The sequence below is a fragment of the Aulonocara stuartgranti genome (assembly GCF_965226115.1).
Source record: "Aulonocara stuartgranti genome assembly, chromosome: 5".
In the NCBI taxonomy this organism is placed as follows: Eukaryota; Metazoa; Chordata; class Actinopteri; order Cichliformes; family Cichlidae; genus Aulonocara; species Aulonocara stuartgranti.
The window spans coordinates 31335612-31360452 of record NC_138943.1 but is presented as its reverse complement, the minus strand read 5'-3'; the positions used below and the strand labels follow the sequence as shown (position 1 = coordinate 31360452).

General features: G+C 41.8%; 3 long non-coding RNA genes across 3 annotated transcripts; all 3 read left to right on the top strand.

Annotated features, from left to right (window-relative positions):
- Window positions 1-3354: 3354 nt before the first annotated feature.
- On the top strand, window positions 3355-7292 carry LOC309707175. The gene is made up of 3 exons (XR_014276927.1): window positions 3355-3821; window positions 5112-5227; window positions 6225-7292. It is a non-coding gene; the product is annotated as an uncharacterized lncRNA (long non-coding RNA).
- A 1725-nt stretch (window positions 7293-9017) lies between these two features.
- On the top strand, window positions 9018-12893 carry LOC309706459. Its single transcript, XR_014276741.1, has 3 exons — window positions 9018-9424; window positions 10713-10828; window positions 11826-12893. It is a non-coding gene; the product is annotated as an uncharacterized lncRNA (long non-coding RNA).
- Window positions 12894-20445: 7552 nt separating this feature from the next.
- Window positions 20446-24080, top strand: LOC309707589. The gene is made up of 3 exons (XR_014277017.1): window positions 20446-20617; window positions 21900-22015; window positions 23013-24080. It is a non-coding gene; the product is annotated as an uncharacterized lncRNA (long non-coding RNA).
- Window positions 24081-24841: the final 761 nt, after the last annotated feature.

Genomic DNA, 24841 nt, shown 5'->3' with positions numbered 1-24841 from the left:
AAAGAAGAAAACAAGCAAAAAGAGAGCAAAACAATATGAAGACCACAGCAATAACCTAGACAAGTGTAAGTAACAATAAATACTAAATAGTGAATGTTATTTTGCAGCACACAAGACCGACAGCGCACGATAGCAGCCAAGATAGATATAGTTTGTGTCCGTGATCACCCGTGTGCACACCTGTGTAGATGAGTGCGCTTGTATTCAAAAGGTTTCTCCATGTGAATTTCTGCTAGAGGTTGTGGGGAGCCATAGCCCTGCCCCCCAGGGCATGAAGCAGGCATGCAGGAGATCCAGGCCCCAGACATCCAGAAGCCCCCAGAGCGCGAGAGCCCAAGGAGGACCATCGGCGGGGCAGCCGCGCCACCCTCCCGGAAGGAGCTGAGGAGAGCCCGAGATGTAGGGTCACGCAGCAGGGACGGTGCAGAAGCCACAGGGAGCTGCAGTGACGTGTCCGTGGGCTCCGCCAGCTGCCAGAGCAGACTGAGGCCTGGGGTCCGAGAACCCCCCCACCCCCCAGAGGGGACCCAACTGAGCCACAGGCGCCAGACCCTGCAAAGCAGGTACCGGTAGTGAACCGGTACATACCTGAGCGCCCAGTCCTGGACAGCAAGAACCACCAATGCACCGACGTCTGAGGGTACCTGAGATGTTCCCAGATTGTCTAAGACCCGACCTGACACAGACACACACATACACAAACATGCATTCCCACCCTAATGCACACATATATAAATACTCGACACTCGCCCAACATGGAGACAAAACGAAATGGACACTGTACACACACTCAAACTCCCCACACATACTCTTTACCCAAGAGCTGCATCTGAGACCAAAGTGGAGGTTTGGCCATAATGCACAGCAGGACCTTCAGCAAGAATCAAACACCTCAAACCAACTGTCAACTATGCTGGTTCAAGGGTGGTGATTTTTTCAAAAAGAGCTCGTTCTGCAGCCACAAGAGATAGTAAGCTTGCAGGTGACAAACTCCTCTGCATGACAAAGTTTTCTAGAGTCAAATATGAGGCCATTTGTCCGACAGCTAAAGCTTCTCCTAAATTAGGCCATGCAACAGGATAATGACCCCAGGTACAGAAGCAAATCTGCAGCATGGAAGCACAGACCTCAACCTGACTGAAATCTTGTGTATAAAGGAATGCTTGCATGCTTGAATTGAAGCAGCAGAGTTGTAGCGGCTAACTGCTGGTTCTGTAAACTACTCAAACATAGAATGATTGCTATATTGAACTAATAAAACGCCTAACGAAGACTGTCATGAAAAGTATTTGGCATCTGATCTCCTGTAACCTGCGGAGCTAAGCTGTTTTACCAGCTCTGCTCTCTGATTTTTCTTTTTTCTTTTATGAAAAAACACAAGTTGTCAAAGTTATTTGTTTGCAAATGTATTTCAGAAATATCGACATACTTTTTTTAATCAGCAGAAACTTTATGTCAGTAGTGCAAAAACCTGCACTGATCTGACCTCATTTCTTCCTCATCCTGATTCCTGACCTGGGAAGGGAGAGAAATATTTGTTTTTGTTTGTCTTCTTGTTTTATTTAATTCCTTGTGGGATTTGGATCCAACACGTAAAGTATGCATATTATGCACACACACAAACACACATGCAGCTATTACCCATTTCTTGTATTCTTGAATAAAGACATTGATTTGACACATTTAATTAGTGACCAATTGTTTTTATTGTTCAATTATTAAGAAAAAAGAAAAGGTGGGGGTGGGTGGGATGGAAAGTAAAGGGAGAGAGGAGAGAAAACCCCAACAATCCCCTCTGAGCAAGCACTAGGCGACAGTGGATAGGAAAAACTCCCTTTAAAGGAAGAAACCTATGACAGAACCAGGCTCTAGAGGGGGCAGTCAACTGTCGGGACTGGTTGGGGGGTGATTGTGAAAAGAGGGGAGGGAGATGGGAGAGGTGTTAGTAGTTAAGGGGGGGGGGGGGGGGGATTAAGCTGGAACAGAGGTGGGAGAGGAAGAGGCGACATTGGCAGTACTGAAAGAAGGAGTGTTCCTCCTCCAGAAGAAGCAGAAGCGTTTTTTCTGTTTCTTCAGCTGCTTTTCCACGAGCACCTTTTTCTCGAGGATGAGGATTTTCAGCTCCTCGATTGTTTCGGTGTTTTGCTTCTGCAGCTTGTTGCATTTTTTCTCCACTTCTTCTATTTCAGCTTGTTTTTCTTCCAACCTTTCTTTCAGCACTTTAGATGTTGCCTCCTGTTTCTCAAACTCCTGGAGAAGAAGTTTTTCTTCTCTCTGCTTACTGACCAGCTGTTCTCTCTCTTGAAGCAGGTCTTGATATTTGTGCAGTGTCTCTTCGAACTTTACCTGCAGCATCCTGTTGTTTCCCTCCATGAGCTGGAGTTGGCACTCCATGTCTCCCTGCTTTCTGTCCAGCTGCTCTTTCTCTTGAAGGATTTCTTTATTTTGTCGCAGAGCTTCATCAAGCTTTCCTTGCAAGCTTTCATTTTGTTGCTTGATGCTCTGCAGATTGGAATCCATTTCTTTTTGTTTGATTTCTTGTTCCCTTTTCTCTTGGAGAAGCTTTTCATTTGCTTGCTCTGTGCGATCAAGCCTTTTTTTGTCAACATTGTACATTAGCTCCATGTCTCGGAGATTGGAGTGCAGCCCTCTCTTCTTCGTGCTGTCTTTCATCTTCTCCTGGAGGAGTTTTCTATTTTGCCGCAGAGCTTGATCAAGCTTTCCTTGCAAGCTTTCGTTGTGTTGCTTGATGCTCTGAAGCTTGGAAAGCATTTCTTTTTCTTTTAACTCCTGTTGCCTTTTCTCTTGGAGGAGCTTCTCATTTGCTTGCTCTGTGCGATCAAGCCTTTTTTTGTCAACATTGTACATCAGCTCCATGTCTCTGAGATTGCTGTGCAGCCCTCTCTTCTTCATGCCGTCTTGTTTCTTCTCTTGGACAAGTTTTTCATTTTGTTGCAGGGCTTCATCAAGTTTTCCTTGGAGCTCCTGGTTCTTTTTGTCCATGTCATGGAGATCCTGTTGTTTCCCCTCAATAATAGCTTCCTTTTCTTGAAGCTGGAATGACAACTTTTTTAGTTGAGCGCTCTTTTGCTCATTTTCCTCCATCAAGAACTTAATCTTCTCTGCGTTTCTGAGCGCTTCATCCTCCAGTTCTTCCAAACGCTTTTCCTCTAGTTCCACTTGGTCACACCAGGGAAGAGAGGAAAGGGAAGAGTCTAGTGGCTCATCCCAAGGAAGAGCGTATGGGTCAACTTCTTGTCCCTTTGGATTTTTTTGAGACATGTTGGGTCTGGATACAGTTACAATTGCAAAGGATCCAAATATTTCAAAAGGCTTTTCTGGCGAACGGTTCAATGCTGCACACATCAAGGCTGCGAGAAACGGACTAAAAGTCGTTGCGCTTCACCCCTATTTATAGGTTTTTGGATCAAAGGAAAGAATGGTGGTAAGATTCTACGTGTGTGACGTCATAATTCTGTAAGGCAATGAGGTTGTCACGTGATATTTTTGGAGGAGGGCATTTTTCAACTTGGACAAATTATCAGTAAAGTTTCAATCTCTGTTATTTTCCCCAAAAAACGTGTTGTCGCAATCATGTTTTCTACTGTAATTGGTGCCAACAGATGGCGCAGTTTAAAGTTGGCTGTTACTCTGCCCAGGCTGCTACCATAGAAGAAGAATGTAGACCAATAGTACTTTAACGATGTCCGCTGATCGTTTCCGTGTAAATCTTAGCATTGCTTTAGCCGTCAAGCTAAAGGTTTAGCTTCATACTGCCATATTTTCAGAGCAACAAAATATTTAAACGGTCTCAGATCATGGTGAGTATTTGAAAAAATGTTTATTTAATGTGAAGCCTGTGATGTGGAAAGGTTAGCAAGCGTAATTTTGCCTATTGTGTTATACACGGGTGCTTACATCCGAGTAGTGTTGATCTTTTCTAAGGTCCATGGGTTTATCCAACGAGCAGCTAAGTCACCGTTATATCTGTAATTTTGTGTGCAACGTCTTAATGCAGAAAAAACAAAAACAAAAACACAATGCGTTTTTAAGCTCTCTCTGCGTTCACTGCCTCTGCAAGTGTCAAACTTCCTCGCTTTAGCTGATGCTAACCAACATTAGCGCTTACGGTTCGTATATAAACACAACTGTCAGCCCTTCACTTTTGGTGCCGACCACATTTTGAGCATTTTCTACAGTTTGTGAAATGGTCGCCATTGGCATTACATGCCAGTAGTGTTCGCTAATTGACTTTACCGGGGATTATATTTATTACAACGTTACTGCGTGGAAGTGATCATAGTGTATGCTTATGAACGTGAGTGGTAGGTGTTATTAGTGCGACTTTACCCTTAATTAGTTTTCCCACCGGAAGTAGAGTTGTTTATGCGACGTGATGGCTAGAGCAGTCCCAAACAATCGATTGCGTTTCTTAACAGACCAATTCTCTCCAAACTTTTAGGGTAAGCTAGACTCGAGATATGGTTGCAATAATACGAACAAGAGCGCAACAGCATATTGACAATGGCGAGAACTTTAATATTTACATTGTGTTAGTGCACCCATCGCTCCGCATCCTTAACGCTACATTGATGTCGAGAGTCTCTGACACAGCTGTGCTCTGCAGCACAGACACCCTGCTTATCTGTGATTCGGCCAGACTGGTGTTGAACTCCAAAGACATGCGCGGGGTTAGGTTAGTTGGCTGTTGGTGTGAGTGGTTGTCTGAGTCTCTCTAATAACCCTCCAACAGACTGGCGACCTGTCCAGGGTGTACTTTTGCCCTATGACAGCTGAAATACAACCTGAATAAAATAAGTAGGAGAAAATGAATGATGTTTATGAACTGTAGTTAATGTAGTCAGACAATAAGTTACCGAGCAACAGGCCACAAGTCTTGGTGCAGAATCATACTAAGATTTAAAAAATAAAATGTTGGCACTGGTGTTTGAAACAGTATACTGTCAGTAAGACTGGAGCAACTGCACACATCTGGAAACTAATAACTAGAGTAGTTAGTAACATTTTGTTACTGCATCCATTTAGCCAGGTATAATTAGCATGTCTACATACATGTCATTTCTAATGTGGTCCTATGTGGTATGTTGTAGGACAGTGAAGTGTCTGACACTGACCATGTAGCAGTGCCTGAGAACACTGGTATGGAGGGGGAGAACGCACCTCTTTACTGTATTTGTCGGAAACCAGACATCAACTGCTCCATGATGTAAGTATATATCAGTTTTATATTTGCAGTATGCGCAGTAGGGGTGGGCGCTAGCTTCAGCAATGTTATCAGAGGTTTTTTTTTTTAAATGAAGAGCTTCTATTTCGAGAAAACTACCAATAAGGATATATGCACAGATATAGAAAACAATACTGTAACATTTTATTGATGCTTGCAGTTTGGAGGCAGCAGTATTTGCAAGTGTAACTAAATTCCAGGCATTTTCCATCCTTCTTTTCCTATCAGCTTTTTTCTAGTTGTCAGTGTGAACCAAGGTGTCAGCAGCAGCATTATAGTGCAAAAGTAGTGACCCAGCATAGATCAAATGTAAGCACAAAAGTAGCCAAGGTAGTGTTTTTCCTGGAAATTTTAAGTGAAAGGATAAAGTAACTGCTTACCACTTTAGTTTAACAATGATTAATGAAATGTAACCGTGTAACTCATCAGCAGTCTGCACAGTATGGTCACATATTAAAACTGAAGAATATGTTGTACTTGTTGTAGTGTTTCATCATGGGTCCAGTTTTTACCCAGGTGCTTAAAGCCCTTCTTTACCCTCATGTAACACCAACAGTAATTTCCAACCACTATTTCCTGTTCCTGTCAGTCAAACAAACAGACGACAAACATCTTCTATAAACAGGAATAATGTCATTTTATCGGATTAGAAAACATCTAATCTAGCGTTGATATTACACTGCTGTTTAGTGTCTGGCTGATCTCAGTGTCACCAAAATATCTGCCCTACATGTCAAACAATGAGAGAACTTGAAACAGTAACATCACCTAGCAGCTTATTTTAATTAGTGCTAACGTTTTGTTTGCTGGCTAACATTGCTATTATTATAGTCACAGTTAATTGACTTTGAATAGCTTTATTTCAAAAGTAATTTTACAATTTCACAGCCATTTAGCTGTGTTAACTGTACATGCTGTAGGTCATAAGGCGTGCATGGATCATTTTTATAATCAGCCTCTTGTCTTTTGTCCACCACAGACTTTGCCATGATAAATTGGTCAGTTGACAACCAGGAGCCGTACACCTTAACCTCAGAGGCCAGGACATCCAGGGGCAGTGTGAACACGCACTTGCTTAAATGGGACGCAAGACGGACTATAGAGGGCCACCCGCTTGCCAGACAACCAAGTGCTGTCCCTGTCCACGGCCAGTGTGAGAAGGACTCTCACTAAAGTCAACCCACACAAAGCTGCTGGACCAGACAATATACCTGGACGCGTGCTCGGAGCCCGTGCTGACCAGCTGACTGATGTCCTAGCGGGCATCTTTAACATCTCCCTGAGTCAAGCTGTTGTGCCACAGTGCTTTAAAACCACCACCATCATACCTGTCCCCAGACCTTCCCAAAGCCTAATTCCACAATGATTGCCTGAGCCTATTCTTGTTAAATGATGAAAAACTCAAAGGCACGTTTGGGCAGTGGATCTGTGTGAAATCAGCAGCTTGCAAAACGAAATCAAAATGTGTGCAATTGATTCTAAAAATAGAAATCACAATAAAGTTCAACATTTACTAAAACCGCCATTCAGTCATCTGAGAATCTTTACTCATGAAATTATAACGGTTAGATGAATGTATATGCAGTGATTTACTGATCAATGATAAAAGGGGAGATTTATGCAATAACGAAGACTGTCATGAAAAGTATTTGGCATCTGATCTCCTGTAACCTGCGGAGCTAAGCTGTTTTACCAGCTCTGCTCTCTGATTTTTCTTTTTTCTTTTATGAAAAAACACAAGTTGTCAAAGTTATTTGTTTGCAAATGTATTTCAGAAATATCGACATACTTTTTTTAATCAGCAGAAACTTTATGTCAGTAGTGCAAAAACCTGCACTGATCTGACCTCATTTCTTCCTCATCCTGATTCCTGACCTGGGAAGGGAGAGAAATATTTGTTTTTGTTTGTCTTCTTGTTTTATTTAATTCCTTGTGGGATTTGGATCCAACACGTAAAGTATGCATATTATGCACACACACAAACACACATGCAGCTATTACCCATTTCTTGTATTCTTGAATAAAGACATTGATTTGACACATTTAATTAGTGACCAATTGTTTTTATTGTTCAATTATTAAGAAAAAAGAAAAGGTGGGGGTGGGTGGGATGGAAAGTAAAGGGAGAGAGGAGAGAAAACCCCAACAATCCCCTCTGAGCAAGCACTAGGCGACAGTGGATAGGAAAAACTCCCTTTAAAGGAAGAAACCTATGACAGAACCAGGCTCTAGAGGGGGCAGTCAACTGTCGGGACTGGTTGGGGGGTGATTGTGAAAAGAGGGGAGGGAGATGGGAGAGGTGTTAGTAGTTAAGGGGGGGGGGGGGGGATTAAGCTGGAACAGAGGTGGGAGAGGAAGAGGCGACATTGGCAGTACTGAAAGAAGGAGTGTTCCTCCTCCAGAAGAAGCAGAAGCGTTTTTTCTGTTTCTTCAGCTGCTTTTCCACGAGCACCTTTTTCTCGAGGATGAGGATTTTCAGCTCCTCGATTGTTTCGGTGTTTTGCTTCTGCAGCTTGTTGCATTTTTTCTCCACTTCTTCTATTTCAGCTTGTTTTTCTTCCAACCTTTCTTTCAGCACTTTAGATGTTGCCTCCTGTTTCTCAAACTCCTGGAGAAGAAGTTTTTCTTCTCTCTGCTTACTGACCAGCTGTTCTCTCTCTTGAAGCAGGTCTTGATATTTGTGCAGTGTCTCTTCGAACTTTACCTGCAGCATCCTGTTGTTTCCCTCCATGACCTGGAGTTGGCACTCCATGTCTCCCTGCTTTCTGTCCAGCTGCTCTTTCTCTTGAAGGATTTCTTTATTCTGTCGCAGAGCTTCATCAAGCTTTCGTTGCAAGCTTTCATTTTGTTGCTTGATGCTCTGCAGATTGGAATCCATTTCTTTTTGTTTGATTTCTTGTTCCCTTTTCTCTTGGAGAAGCTTCTCATTTGCTTGCTCTGTGCGATCAAGCCTTTTTTTGTCAACATTGTACATTAGCTCCATGTCTCGGAGATTGGAGTGCAGCCCTCTCTTCTTCGTGCTGTCTTTCATCTTCTCCTGGAGGAGTTTTCTATTTTGCCGCAGAGCTTGATCAAGCTTTCCTTGCAAGCTTTCGTTGTGTTGCTTGATGCTCTGAAGCTTGGAAAGCATTTCTTTTTCTTTTAACTCCTGTTGCCTTTTCTCTTGGAGGAGCTTCTCATTTGCTTGCTCTGTGCGATCAAGCCTTTTTTTCTCAACATTGTACATTAGCTCCATGTCTCTGAGATTGCTGTGCAGCCCTCTCTTCTTCATGCCGTCTTGTTTCTTCTCTTGGACAAGTTTTTCATTTTGTTGCAGGGCTTCATCAAGTTTTCCTTGGAGCTCCTGGTTCTTTTTGTCCATGTCATGGAGATCCTGTTGTTTCCCCTCAATAATAGCTTCCTTTTCTTGAAGCTGGAATGACAACTTTTTTAGTTGAGCGCTCTTTTGCTCATTTTCCTCCATCAAGAACTTAATCTTCTCTGCATTTCTGAGCGCTTCATCCTCCAGTTCTTCCAAACGCTTTTCCTCTAGTTCCACTTGGTCACACCAGGGAAGAGAGGAAAGGGAAGAGTCTAGTGGCTCATCCCAAGGAAGAGCGTATGGGTCAACTTCTTGTCCCTTTGGATTTTTTTGAGACATGTTGGGTCGGGATACAGTTACAATTGCAAAGGATCCAAATATTTCAAAAGGCTTTTCTGGCGAACGGTTCAATGCTGCACACATCAAGGCTGCGAGAAACGGACTAAAAGTCGTTGCTCTTCACCCCTATTTATAGGTTTTTGGATCAAAGGAAAGAATGGTGGTAAGATTCTACGTGTGTGACGTCATAATTCTGTAAGGCAATGAGGTTGTCACGTGATATTTTTGGAGGAGGGCATTTTTCAACTTGGACAAATTATCAGTAAAGTTTCAATCTCTGTTATTTTCCCCAAAAAACGTGTTGTCGCAATCATGTTTTCTACTGTAATTGGTGCCAACAGATGGCGCAGTTTAAAGTTGGCTGTTACTCTGCCCAGGCTGCTACCATAGAAGAAGAATGTAGACCAATAGTACTTTAACGATGTCCGCTGATCGTTTCCGTGTAAATCTTAGCATTGCTTTAGCCGTCAAGCTAAAGGTTTAGCTTCATACTGCCATATTTTCAGAGCAACAAAATATTTAAACGGTCTCAGATCATGGTGAGTATTTGAAAAAATGTTTATTTAATGTGAAGCCTGTGATGTGGAAAGGTTAGCAAGCGTAATTTTGCCTATTGTGTTATACACGGGTGCTTACATCCGAGTAGTGTTGATCTTTTCTAAGGTCCATGGGTTTATCCAACGAGCAGCTAAGTCACCGTTATATCTGTAATTTTGTGTGCAACGTCTTAATGCAAAAAAACAAAACAAAAACACAATGCGTTTTTAAGCTCTCTCTGCGTTCACTGCCTCTGCAAGTGTCAAACTTCCTCGCTTTAGCTGATGCTAACCAACATTAGCGCTTACGGTTCGTATATAAACACAACTGTCAGCCCTTCACTTTTGGTGCCGACCACATTTTGAGCATTTTCTACAGTTTGTGAAATGGTCGCCATTGGCATTACATGCCAGTAGTGTTCGCTAATTGACTTTACCGGGGATTATATTTATTACAACGTTACTGCGTGGAAGTGATCATAGTGTATGCTTATGAACGTGAGTGGTAGGTGTTATTAGTGCGACTTTACCCTTAATTAGTTTTCCCACCGGAAGTAGAGTTGTTTATGCGACGTGATGGCTAGAGCAGTCCCAAACAATCGATTGCGTTTCTTAACAGACCAATTCTCTCCAAACTTTTAGGGTAAGCTAGACTCGAGATATGGTTGCAATAATACGAACAAGAGCGCAACAGCATATTGACAATGGCGAGAACTTTAATATTTACATTGTGTTAGTGCACCCATCGCTCCGCATCCTTAACGCTACATTGATGTCGAGAGTCTCTGACACAGCTGTGCTCTGCAGCACAGACACCCTGCTTATCTGTGATTCGGCCAGACTGGTGTTGAACTCCAAAGACATGCGCGGGGTTAGGTTAGTTGGCTGTTGGTGTGAGTGGTTGTCTGAGTCTCTCTAATAACCCTCCAACAGACTGGCGACCTGTCCAGGGTGTACTTTTGCCCTATGACAGCTGAAATACAACCTGAATAAAATAAGTAGGAGAAAATGAATGATGTTTATGAACTGTAGTTAATGTAGTCAGACAATAAGTTACCGAGCAACAGGCCACAAGTCTTGGTGCAGAATCATACTAAGATTTAAAAAATAAAATGTTGGCACTGGTGTTTGAAACAGTATACTGTCAGTAAGACTGGAGCAACTGCACACATCTGGAAACTAATAACTAGAGTAGTTAGTAACATTTTGTTACTGCATCCATTTAGCCAGGTATAATTAGCATGTCTACATACATGTCATTTCTAATGTGGTCCTATGTGGTATGTTGTAGGACAGTGAAGTGTCTGACACTGACCATGTAGCAGTGCCTGAGAACACTGGTATGGAGGGGGAGAACGCACCTCTTTACTGTATTTGTCGGAAACCAGACATCAACTGCTCCATGATGTAAGTATATATCAGTTTTATATTTGCAGTATGCGCAGTAGGGGTGGGCGCTAGCTTCAGCAATGTTATCAGAGGTTTTTTTTTTAAAATGAAGAGCTTCTATTTCGAGAAAACTACCAATAAGGATATATGCACAGATATAGAAAACAATACTGTAACATTTTATTGATGCTTGCAGTTTGGAGGAAGCAGTATTTGCAAGTGTAACTAAATTCCAGGCATTTTCCATCCTTCTTTTCCTATCAGCTTTTTTCTAGTTGTCAGTGTGAACCAAGGTGTCAGCAGCAGCATTATAGTGCAAAAGTAGTGACCCAGCATAGATCAAATGTAAGCACAAAAGTAGCCAAGGTAGTGTTTTTCCTGGAAATTTTAAGTGAAAGGATAAAGTAACTGCTTACCACTTTAGTTTAACAATGATTAATGAAATGTAACCGTGTAACTCATCAGCAGTCTGCACAGTATGGTCACATATTAAAACTGAAGAATATGTTGTACTTGTTGTAGTGTTTCATCATGGGTCCAGTTTTTACCCAGGTGCTTAAAGCCCTTCTTTACCCTCATGTAACACCAACAGTAATTTCCAACCACTATTTCCTGTTCCTGTCAGTCAAACAAACAGACGACAAACATCTTCTATAAACAGGAATAATGTCATTTTATCGGATTAGAAAACATCTAATCTAGCGTTGATATTACACTGCTGTTTAGTGTCTGGCTGATCTCAGTGTCACCAAAATATCTGCCCTACATGTCAAACAATGAGAGAACTTGAAACAGTAACATCACCTAGCAGCTTATTTTAATTAGTGCTAACGTTTTGTTTGCTGGCTAACATTGCTATTATTATAGTCACAGTTAATTGACTTTGAATAGCTTTATTTCAAAAGTAATTTTACAATTTCACAGCCATTTAGCTGTGTTAACTGTACATGCTGTAGGTCATAAGGCGTGCATGGATCATTTTTATAATCAGCCTCTTATCTTTTGTCCACCACAGACTTTGCCATGATAAATTGGTCAGTTGACAACCAGGAGCCGTACACCTTAACCTCAGAGGCCAGGACATCCAGGGGCAGTGTGAACACGCACTTGCTTAAATGGGACGCAAGACGGACTATAGAGGGCCACCCGCTTGCCAGACAACCAAGTGCTGTCCCTGTCCACGGCCAGTGTGAGAAGGACTCTCACTAAAGTCAACCCACACAAAGCTGCTGGACCAGACAATATACCTGGACGCGTGCTCGGAGCCCGTGCTGACCAGCTGACTGATGTCCTAGCGGGCATCTTTAACATCTCCCTGAGTCAAGCTGTTGTGCCGCAGTGCTTTAAAACCACCACCATCATACCTGTCCCCAGACCTTCCCAAAGCCTAATTCCACAATGATTGCCTGAGCCTATTCTTGTTAAATGATGAAAAACTCAAAGGCACGTTTGGGCAGTGGATCTGTGTGAAATCAGCAGCTTGCAAAACGAAATCAAAATGTGTGCTATTGATTCTAAAAATAGAAATCACAATAAAGTTCAACATTTACTAAAACCGCCATTCAGTCATCTGAGAATCTTTACTCATGAAATTATAACGGTTAGATGAATGTATATGCAGTGATTTACTGATCAATGATAAAAGGGGAGATTTATGCAATAACGAAGACTGTCATGAAAAGTATTTGGCATCTGATCTCCTGTAACCTGCGGAGCTAAGCTGTTTTACCAGCTCTGCTCTCTGATTTTTCTTTTTTCTTTTATGAAAAAACACAAGTTGTCAAAGTTATTTGTTTGCAAATGTATTTCAGAAATATCGACATACTTTTTTTAATCAGCAGAAACTTTATGTCAGTAGTGCAAAAACCTGCACTGATCTGACCTCATTTCTTCCTCATCCTGATTCCTGACCTGGGAAGGGAGAGAAATATTTGTTTTTGTTTGTCTTCTTGTTTTATTTAATTCCTTGTGGGATTTGGATCCAACACGTAAAGTATGCATATTATGCACACACACAAACACACATGCAGCTATTACCCATTTCTTGTATTCTTGAATAAAGACATTGATTTGACACATTTAATTAGTGACCAATTGTTTTTATTGTTCAATTATTAAGAAAAAAGAAAAGGTGGGGGTGGGTGGGATGGAAAGTAAAGGGAGAGAGGAGAGAAAACCCCAACAATCCCCTCTGAGCAAGCACTAGGCGACAGTGGATAGGAAAAACTCCCTTTAAAGGAAGAAACCTATGACAGAACCAGGCTCTAGAGGGGGCAGTCAACTGTCGGGACTGGTTGGGGGGTGATTGTGAAAAGAGGGGAGGGAGATGGGAGAGGTGTTAGTAGTTAAGGGGGGGGGGGGGATTAAGCTGGAACAGAGGTGGGAGAGGAAGAGGCGACATTGGCAGTACTGAAAGAAGGAGTGTTCCTCCTCCAGAAGAAGCAGAAGCGTTTTTTCTTTTTCTTCAGCTGCTCTTCCACGAGCACCTTTTTCTCGAGGATGAGGATTTTCAGCTCCTCGATTGTTTCGGTGTTTTGCTTCTGCAGCTTGTTGCATTTTTTCTCCACTTCTTCTATTTCAGCTTGTTTTTCTTCCAACCTTTCTTTCAGCACTTTAGATGTTGCCTCCTGTTTCTCAAACTCCTGGAGAAGAAGTTTTTCTTCTCTCTGCTTACTGACCAGCTGTTCTCTCTCTTGAAGCAGGTCTTGATATTTGTGCAGTGTCTCTTCGAACTTTACCTGCAGCATCCTGTTGTTTCCCTCCATGAGCTGGAGTTGGCACTCCATGTCTCCCTGCTTTCTGTCCAGCTGCTCTTTCTCTTGAAGGATTTCTTTATTTTGTCGCAGAGCTTCATCAAGCTTTCCTTGCAAGCTTTCATTTTGTTGCTTGATGCTCTGCAGATTGGAATCCATTTCTTTTTGTTTGATTTCTTGTTCCCTTTTCTCTTGGAGAAGCTTTTCATTTGCTTGCTCTGTGCGATCAAGCCTTTTTTTGTCAACATTGTACATTAGCTCCATGTCTCGGAGATTGGAGTGCAGCCCTCTCTTCTTCGTGCTGTCTTTCATCTTCTCCTGGAGGAGTTTTCTATTTTGCCGCAGAGCTTGATCAAGCTTTCCTTGCAAGCTTTCGTTGTGTTGCTTGATGCTCTGAAGCTTGGAAAGCATTTCTTTTTCTTTTAACTCCTGTTGCCTTTTCTCTTGGAGGAGCTTCTCATTTGCTTGCTCTGTGCGATCAAGCCTTTTTTTGTCAACATTGTACATTAGCTCCATGTCTCTGAGATTGCTGTGCAGCCCTCTCTTCTTCATGCCGTCTTGTTTCTTCTCTTGGACAAGTTTTTCATTTTGTTGCAGGGCTTCATCAAGTTTTCCTTGGAGCTCCTGATTCTTTTTGTCCATGTCATGGAGATCCTGTTGTTTCCCCTCAATAATAGCTTCCTTTTCTTGAAGCTGGAATGACAACTTTTTTAGTTGAGCGCTCTTTTGCTCATTTTCCTTCATCAAGAACTTAATCTTCTCTGCGTTTCTGAGCGCTTCATCCTCCAGTTCTTCCAAACGCTTTTCCTCTAGTTCCACTTGGTCACACCAGGGAAGAGAGGAAAGGGAAGAGTCTAGTGGCTCATCCCAAGGAAGAGCGTATGGGTCAACTTCTTGTCCCTTTGGATTTTTTTGAGACATGTTGGGTCTGGATACAGTTACAACTGCAAAGGATCCAAATATTTCAAAAGGCTTTTCTGGCGAACGGTTCAATGCTGCACACATCAAGGCTGCGAGAAACGGACTAAAAGTCGTTGCGCTTCACCCCTATTTATAGGTTTTTGGATCAAAGGAAAGAATGGTGGTAAGATTCTACGTGTGTGACGTCATAATTCTGTAAGGCAATGAGGTTGTCACGTGATATTTTTGGAGGAGGGCATTTTTCAACTTGGACAAATTATCAGTAAAGTTTCAATCTCTGTTATTTTCCCCAAAAAACGTGTTGTCGCAATCATGTTTTCTACTGTAATTGGTGCCAACAGATGGCGCAGTTTAAAGTTGGCTGTTACTCTGCCCAGGCTGCTACCATAGAAGAAGAATGTAGACCAATAGTACTTTAACGATGTCCGCTGATCGTTTCCGTGTAAATCTTAGCATTGCTTTAGCCGTCAAGCTAAAGGTTTAGCTTCATACTGCCATATTTTCAGAGTAACAAAATATTTAAACGGTCTCAGATCATGGTGAGTATTTGAAAAAATGTTTATTTAATGTGAAGCCTGTGATGTGGAAAGGTTAGCAAGCGTAATTTTGCCTATTGTGTTATACACGGGTGCTTACATCCGAGTAGTGTTGATCTTTTCTAAGGTCCATGGGTTTATCCAACGAGCAGCTAAGTCACCGTTATATCTGTAATTTTGTGTGCAACGTCTTAATGCAAAAAAACAAAACAAAAACACAATGCGTTTTTAAGCTCTCTCTGCGTCCACTGCCTCTGCAAGTGTCAAACTTCCTCGCTTTAGCTGATGCTAACCAACATTAGCGCTTACGGTTCGTATATAAACACAACTGTCAGCCCTTCACTTTTGGTGCCGACCACATTTTGAGCATTTTCTACAGTTTGTGAAATGGTCGCCATTGGCATTACATGCCAGTAGTGTTCGCTAATTGACTTTACCGGGGATTATATTTATTACAACGTTACTGCGTGGAAGTGATCATAGTGTATGCTTATGAACGTGAGTGGTAGGTGTTATTAGTGCGACTTTACCCTTAATTAGTTTTCCCACCGGAAGTAGAGTTGTTTATGCGACGTGATGGCTAGAGCAGTCCCAAACAATCGATTGCGTTTCTTAACAGACCAATTCTCTCCAAACTTTTAGGGTAAGCTAGACTCGAGATATGGTTGCAATAATACGAACAAGAGCGCAACAGCATATTGACAATGGCGAGAACTTTAATATTTACATTGTGTTAGTGCACCCATCGCTCCGCATCCTTAACGCTACATTGATGTCGAGAGTCTCTGACACAGCTGTGCTCTGCAGCACAGACACCCTGCTTATCTGTGATTCGGCCAGACTGGTGTTGAACTCCAAAGACATGCGCGGGGTTAGGTTAGTTGGCTGTTGGTGTGAGTGGTTGTCTGAGTCTCTCTAATAACCCTCCAACAGACTGGCGACCTGTCCAGGGTGTACTTTTGCCCTATGACAGCTGAAATACAACCTGAATAAAATAAGTAGGAGAAAATGAATGATGTTTATGAACTGTAGTTAATGTAGTCAGACAATAAGTTACCGAGCAACAGGCCACAAGTCTTGGTGCAGAATCATACTAAGATTTAAAAAATAAAATGTTGGCACTGGTGTTTGAAACAGTATACTATCAGTAAGACTGGAGCAACTGCACACATCTGGAAACTAATAACTAGAGTAGTTAGTAACATTTTGTTACTGCATCCATTTAGCCAGGTATAATTAGCATGTCTACATACATGTCATTTCTAATGTGGTCCTATGTGGTATGTTGTAGGACAGTGAAGTGTCTGACACTGACCATGTAGCAGTGCCTGAGAACACTGGTATGGAGGGGGAGAACGCACCTCTTTACTGTATTTGTCGGAAACCAGACATCAACTGCTCCATGATGTAAGTATATATCAGTTTTATATTTGCAGTATGCGCAGTAGGGGTGGGCGCTAGCTTCAGCAATGTTATCAGAGGTTTTTTTTTTAAAATGAAGAGCTTCTATTTCGAGAAAACTACCAATAAGGATATATGCACAGATATAGAAAACAATACTGTAACATTTTATTGATGCTTGCAGTTTGGAGGAAGCAGTATTTGCAAGTGTAACTAAATTCCAGGCATTTTCCATCCTTCTTTTCCTATCAGCTTTTTTCTAGTTGTCAGTGTGAACCAAGGTGTCAGCAGCAGCATTATAGTGCAAAAGTAGTGACCCAGCATAGATCAAATGTAAGCACAAAAGTAGCCAAGGTAGTGTTTTTCCTGGAAATTTTAAGTGAAAGGATAAAGTAACTGCTTACCACTTTAGTTTAACAATGATTAATGAAATGTAACCGTGTAACTCATCAGCAGTCTGCACAGTATGGTCACATATTAAAACTGAAGAATATGTTGTACTTGTTGTAGTGTTTCATCATGGGTCCAGTTTTTACCCAGGTGCTTAAAGCCCTTCTTTACCCTCATGTAACACCAACAGTAATTTCCAACCACTATTTCCTGTTCCTGTCAGTCAAACAAACAGACGACAAACATCTTCTATAAACAGGAATAATGTCATTTTATCGGATTAGAAAACATCTAATCTAGCGTTGATATTACACTGCTGTTTAGTGTCTGGCTGATCTCAGTGTCACCAAAATATCTGCCCTACATGTCAAACAATGAGAGAACTTGAAACAGTAACATCACCTAGCAGCTTATTTTAATTAGTGCTAACGTTTTGTTTGCTGGCTAACATTGCTATTATTATAGTCACAGTTAATTGACTTTGAATAGCTTTATTTCAAAAGTAATTTTACAATTTCACAGCCATTTAGCTGTGTTAACTGTACATGCTGTAGGTCATAAGGCGTGCATGGATCATTTTTATAATCAGCCTCTTGTCTTTTGTCCACCACAGACTTTGCCATGATAAATTGGTCAGTTGACAACCAGGAGCCGTACACCTTAACCTCAGAGGCCAGGACATCCAGGGGCAGTGTGAACACGCACTTGCTTAAATGGGACGCAAGACGGACTATAGAGGGCCACCCGCTTGCCAGACAACCAAGTGCTGTCCCTGTCCACGGCCAGTGTGAGAAGGACTCTCACTAAAGTCAACCCACACAAAGCTGCTGGACCAGACAATATACCTGGACGCGTGCTCGGAGCCCGTGCTGACCAGCTGACTGATGTCCTAGCGGGCATCTTTAACATCTCCCTGAGTCAAGCTGTTGTGCCACAGTGCTTTAAAACCACCACCATCATACCTGTCCCCAGACCTTCCCAAAGCCTAATTCCACAATGATTGCCTGAGCCTATTCTTGTTAAATGATGAAAAACTCAAAGGCACGTTTGGGCAGTGGATCTGTGTGAAATCAGCAGCTTGCAAAACGAAATCAAAATGTGTGCTATTGATTCTAAAAATAGAAATCACAATAAAGTTCAACATTTACTAAAACCGCCATTCAGTCATCTGAGAATCTTTACTCATGAAATTATAACGGTTAGATGAATGTATATGCAGTGATTTACTGATCAATGATAAAAGGGGAGATTTATGCAATAACGAAGACTGTCATGAAAAGTATTTGGCATCTGATCTCCTGTAACCTGCGGAGCTAAGCTGTTTTACCAGCTCTGCTCTCTGATTTTTCTTTTTTCTTTTATGAAAAAACACAAGTTGTCAAAGTTATTTGTTTGCAAATGTATTTCAGAAATATCGACATACTTTTTTTAATCAGCAGAAACTTTATGTCAGTAGTGCAAAAACCTGCACTGATCTGACCTCATTTCTTCCTCATCCTGATTCCTGACCTGGGAAGGGAGAGAAATATTTGTTTTTGTTTGTCTTCTTGTTTTATTTAATTCCTTGTGGGATTTGGATCCAACACGTAAAGTATGCATATTATGCACACACACAAACACACATGCAGCTATTACCCATTTCTTGTATTCTTGAATAAAGACATTGATTTGACACATTTAATTAGTGACCAATTGTTTTTATTGTTCAATTATTAAGAAAAAAGAAAAGGTGGGGGTGGGTGGGATGGAAAGTAAAGGGAGAGAGGAGAGAAAACCCCAACAATCCCCTCTGAGCAAGCACTAGGCGACAGTGGATAGGAAAAACTCCCTTTAAAGGAAGAAACCTATGACAGAACCAGGCTCTAGAGGGGGCAGTCAACTGTCGGGACTGGTTGGGGGGTGATTGTGAAAAGAGGGGAGGGAGATGGGAGAGGTGTTAGTAGTTAAGGGGGGGGATTAAGCTGGAACAGAGGTGGGAGAGGAAGAGGCGACATTGGCAGTACTGAAAGAAGGAGTGTTCCTCCTCCAGAAGAAGCAGAAGCGTTTTTTCTGTTTCTTCAGCTGCTTTTCCACGAGCACCTTTTTCTCGAGGATGAGGATTTTCAGCTCCTCGATTGTTTCGGTGTTTTGCTTCTGCAGCTTGTTGCATTTTTTCTCCACTTCTTCTATTTCAGCTTGTTTTTCTTCCAACCTTTCTTTCAGCACTTTAGATGTTGCCTCCTGTTTCTCAAACTCCTGGAGAAGAAGTTTTTCTTCTCTCTGCTTACTGACCAGCTGTTCTCTCTCTTGAAGCAGGTCTTGATATTTGTGCAGTGTCTCTTCGAACTTTACCTGCAGCATCCTGTTGTTTCCCTCCATGAGCTGGAGTTGGCACTCCATGTCTCCCTGCTTTCTGTCCAGCTGCTCTTTCTCTTGAAGGATTTCTTTATTTTGTCGCAGAGCTTCATCAAGCTTTCGTTGCAAGCTTTCATTTTGTTGCTTGATGCTCTGCAGATTGGAATCCATTTCTTTTTGTTTGATTTCTTGTTCCCTTTTCTCTTGGAGAAGCTTTTCATTTGCTTGCTCTGTGCGATCAAGCCTTTTTTTGTCAACATTGTACATTAGCTCCATGTCTCGGAGATTGGAGTGCAGCCCTCTCTTCTTCGTGCTGTCTTTCATCTTCTCCTGGAGGAGTTTTCTATTTTGCCGCAGAGCTTGATCAAGCTTTCCTTGCAAGCTTTCGTTGTGTTGCTTGATGCTCTGAAGCTTGGAAAGCATTTCTTTTTCTTTTAACTCCTGTTGCCTTTTCTCTTGGAGGAGCTTCTCATTTGCTTGCTCTGTGCGATCAAGCCTTTTTTTGTCAACATTGTACATTAGCTCCATGTCTCTGAGATTGCTGTGCAGCCCTCTCTTCTTCATGCCGTCTTGTTTCTTCTCTTGGACAAGTTTTTCATTTTGTTGCAGGGCTTCATCAAGTTTTCCTTGGAGCTCCTGGTTCTTTTTGTCCATGTCATGGAGATCCTGTTGTTTCCCCTCAATAATAGCTTCCTTTTCTTGAAGCTGGAATGACAACTTTTTTAGTTGAGCGCTCTTTTGCTCATTTTCCTCCATCAAGAACTTAATCTTCTCTGCGTTTCTGAGCGCTTCATCCTCCAGTTCTTCCAAACGCTTTTCCTCTAGTTCCACTTGGTCACACCAGGGAAGAGAGGAAAGGGAAGAGTCTAGTGGCTCATCCCAAGGAAGAGCGTATGGGTCAACTTCTTGTCCCTTTGGATTTTTTTGAGACATGTTGGGTCTGGATACAGTTACAACTGCAAAGGATCCAAATATTTCAAAAGGCTTTTCTGGCGAACGGTTCAATGCTGCACACATCAAGGCTGCGAGAAACGGACTAAAAGTCGTTGCGCTTCACCCCTATTTATAGGTTTTTGGATCAAAGGAAAGAATGGTGGTAAGATTCTACGTGTGTGACGTCATAATTCTGTAAGGTAATGAGGTTGTCACGTGATATTTTTGGAGGAGGGCATTTTTCAACTTGGACAAATTATCAGTAAAGTTTCAATCTCTGTTATTTTCCCCCAAAAACGTGTTGTCGCAATCATGTTTTCTACTGTAATTGGTGCCAACAGATGGCGCAGTTTAAAGTTGGCTGTTACTCTGCCCAGTCTGCTACCATAGAAGAAGAATGTAGACCAATAGTACTTTAACGATGTCCGCTGATCGTTTCCGTGTAAATCTTAGCATTGCTTTAGCCGTCAAGCTAAAGGTTTAGCTTCATACTGCCATATTTTCAGAGTAACAAAATATTTAAACGGTCTCAGATCATGGTGAGTATTTGAAAAAATGTTTATTTAATGTGAAGCCTGTGATGTGGAAAGGTTAGCAAGCGTAATTTTGCCTATTGTGTTATACACGGGTGCTTACATCCGAGTAGTGTTGATCTTTTCTAAGGTCCATGGGTTTATCCAACGAGCAGCTAAGTCACCGTTATATCTGTAATTTTGTGTGCAACGTCTTAATGCAAAAAACAAAAACACAATGCGTTTTTAAGCTCTCTCTGCGTTCACTGCCTCTGCAAGTGTCAAACTTCCTCGCTTTAGCTGATGCTAACCAACATTAGCGCTTACGGTTCGTATATAAACACAACTGTCAGCCCTTCACTTTTGGTGCCGACCACATTTTGAGCATTTTCTACAGTTTGTGAAATGGTCGCCATTGGCATTACATGCCAGTAGTGTTCGCTAATTGACTTTACCGGGGATTATATTTATTACAACGTTACTGCGTGGAAGTGATCATAGTGTATGCTTATGAACGTGAGTGGTAGGTGTTATTAGTGCGACTTTACCCTTAATTAGTTTTCCCACCGGAAGTAGAGTTGTTTATGCGACGTGATGGCTAGAGCAGTCCCAAACAATCGATTGCGTTTCTTAACAGACCAATTCTCTCCAAACTTTTAGGGTAAGCTAGACTCGAGATATGGTTGCAATAATACGAACAAGAGCGCAACAGCATATTGACAATGGCGAGAACTTTAATATTTACATTGTGTTAGTGCACCCATCGCTCCGCATCCTTAACGCTACATTGATGTCGAGAGTCTCTGACACAGCTGTGCTCTGCAGCACAGACACCCTGCTTATCTGTGATTCGGCCAGACTGGTGTTGAACTCCAAAGACATGCGCGGGGTTAGGTTAGTTGGCTGTTGGTGTGAGTGGTTGTCTGAGTCTCTCTAATAACCCTCCAACAGACTGGCGACCTGTCCAGGGTGTACTTTTGCCCTATGACAGCTGAAATACAACCTGAATAAAATAAGTAGGAGAAAATGAATGATGTTTATGAACTGTAGTTAATGTAGTCAGACAATAAGTTACCGAGCAACAGGCCACAAGTCTTGGTGCAGAATCATACTAAGATTTAAAAAATAAAATGTTGGCACTGGTGTTTGAAACAGTATACTGTCAGTAAGACTGGAGCAACTGCACACATCTGGAAACTAATAACTAGAGTAGTTAGTAACATTTTGTTACTGCATCCATTTAGCCAGGTATAATTAGCATGTCTACATACATGTCATTTCTAATGTGGTCCTATGTGGTATGTTGTAGGACAGTGAAGTGTCTGACACTGACCATGTAGCAGTGCCTGAGAACACTGGTATGGAGGGGGAGAACGCACCTCTTTACTGTATTTGTCGGAAACCAGACATCAACTGCTCCATGATGTAAGTATATATCAGTTTTATATTTGCAGTATGCGCAGTAGGGGTGGGCGCTAGCTTCAGCAATGTTATCAGAGGTTTTTTTTTTAAAATGAAGAGCTTCTATTTCGAGAAAACTACCAATAAGGATATATGCACAGATATAGAAAACAATACTGTAACATTTTATTGATGCTTGCAGTTTGGAGGAAGCAGTATTTGCAAGTGTAACTAAATTCCAGGCATTTTCCATCCTTCTTTTCCTATCAGCTTTTTTCTAGTTGTCAGTGTGAACCAAGGTGTCAGCAGCAGCATTATAGTGCAAAAGTAGTGACCCAGCATAGATCAAATGTAAGCACAAAAGTAGCCAAGGTAGTGTTTTTCCTGGAAATTTTAAGTGAAAGGATAAAGTAACTGCTTACCACTTTAGTTTAACAATGATTAATGAAATGTAACCGTGTAACTCATCAGCAGTCTGCACAGTATGGTCACATATTAAAACTGAAGAATATGTTGTACTTGTTGTAGTGTTTCATCATGGGTCCAGTTTTTACCCAGGTGCTTAAAGCCCTTCTTTACCCTCATGTAACACCAACAGTAATTTCCAACCACTATTTCCTGTTCCTGTCAGTCAAACAAACAGACGACAAACATCTTCTATAAACAGGAATAATGTCATTTTATCGGATTAGAAAACATCTAATCTAGCGTTGATATTACACTGCTGTTTAGTGTCTGGCTGATCTCAGTGTCACCAAAATATCTGCCCTACATGTCAAACAATGAGAGAACTTGAAACAGTAACATCACCTAGCAGCTTATTTTAATTAGTGCTAACGTTTTGTTTGCTGGCTAACATTGCTATTATTATAGTCACAGTTAATTGACTTTGAATAGCTTTATTTCAAAAGTAATTTTACAATTTCACAGCCATTTAGCTGTGTTAACTGTACATGCTGTAGGTCATAAGGCGTGCATGGATCATTTTTATAATCAGCCTCTTGTCTTTTGTCCACCACAGACTTTGCCATGATAAATTGGTCAGTTGACAACCAGGAGCCGTACACCTTAACCTCAGAGGCCAGGACATCCAGGGGCAGTGTGAACACGCACTTGCTTAAATGGGACGCAAGACGGACTATAGAGGGCCACCCGCTTGCCAGACAACCAAGTGCTGTCCCTGTCCACGGCCAGTGTGAGAAGGACTCTCACTAAAGTCAACCCACACAAAGCTGCTGGACCAGACAATATACCTGGACGCGTGCTCGGAGCCCGTGCTGACCAGCTGACTGATGTCCTAGCGGGCATCTTTAACATCTCCCTGAGTCAAGCTGTTGTGCCACAGTGCTTTAAAACCACCACCATCATACCTGTCCCCAGACCTTCCCAAAGCCTAATTCCACAATGATTGCCTGAGCCTATTCTTGTTAAATGATGAAAAACTCAAAGGCACGTTTGGGCAGTGGATCTGTGTGAAATCAGCAGCTTGCAAAACAAAATCAAAATGTGTGCTATTGATTCTAAAAATAGAAATCACAATAAAGTTCAACATTTACTAAAACCGCCATTCAGTCATCTGAGAATCTTTACTCATGAAATTATAACGGTTAGATGAATGTATATGCAGTGATTTACTGATCAATGATAAAAGGGGAGATTTATGCAATAACGAAGACTGTCATGAAAAGTATTTGGCATCTGATCTCCTGTAACCTGCGGAGCTAAGCTGTTTTACCAGCTCTGCTCTCTGATTTTTCTTTTTTCTTTTATGAAAAAACACAAGTTGTCAAAGTTATTTGTTTGCAAATGTATTTCAGAAATATCGACATACTTTTTTTAATCAGCAGAAACTTTATGTCAGTAGTGCAAAAACCTGCACTGATCTGACCTCATTTCTTCCTCATCCTGATTCCTGACCTGGGAAGGGAGAGAAATATTTGTTTTTGTTTGTCTTCTTGTTTTATTTAATTCCTTGTGGGATTTGGATCCAACACGTAAAGTATGCATATTATGCACACACACAAACACACATGCAGCTATTACCCATTTCTTGTATTCTTGAATAAATACATTGATTTGACACATTTAATTAGTGACCAATTGTTTTTATTGTTCAATTATTAAGAAAAAAGAAAAGGTGGGGGTGGGTGGGATGGAAAGTAAAGGGAGAGAGGAGAGAAAACCCCAACAATCCCCTCTGAGCAAGCACTAGGCGACAGTGGATAGGAAAAACTCCCTTTAAAGGAAGAAACCTATGACAGAACCAGGCTCTAGAGGGGGCAGTCAACTGTCGGGACTGGTTGGGGGGTGATTGTGAAAAGAGGGGAGGGAGATGGGAGAGGTGTTAGTAGTTAAGGGGGGGGGGATTAAGCTGGAACAGAGGTGGGAGAGGAAGAGGCGACATTGGCAGTACTGAAAGAAGGAGTGTTCCTCCTCCAGAAGAAGCAGAAGCGTTTTTTCTGTTTCTTCAGCTGCTCTTCCACGAGCACCTTTTTCTCGAGGATGAGGATTTTCAGCTCCTCGATTGTTTCGGTGTTTTGCTTCTGCAGCTTGTTGCATTTTTTCTCCACGTCTTCTATTTCAGCTTGTTTTTCTTCCAACCTTTCTTTCAGCACTTTAGATGTTGCCTCCTGTTTCTCAAACTCCTGGAGAAGAAGTTTTTCTTCTCTCTGCTTACTGACCAGCTGTTCTCTCTCTTGAAGCAGGTCTTGATATTTGTGCAGTGTCTCTTCGAACTTTACCTGCAGCATCCTGTTGTTTCCCTCCATGAGCTGGAGTTGGCACTCCATGTCTCCCTGCTTTCTGTCCAGCTGCTCTTTCTCTTGCAGGATTTCTTTATTTTGTAGCAGA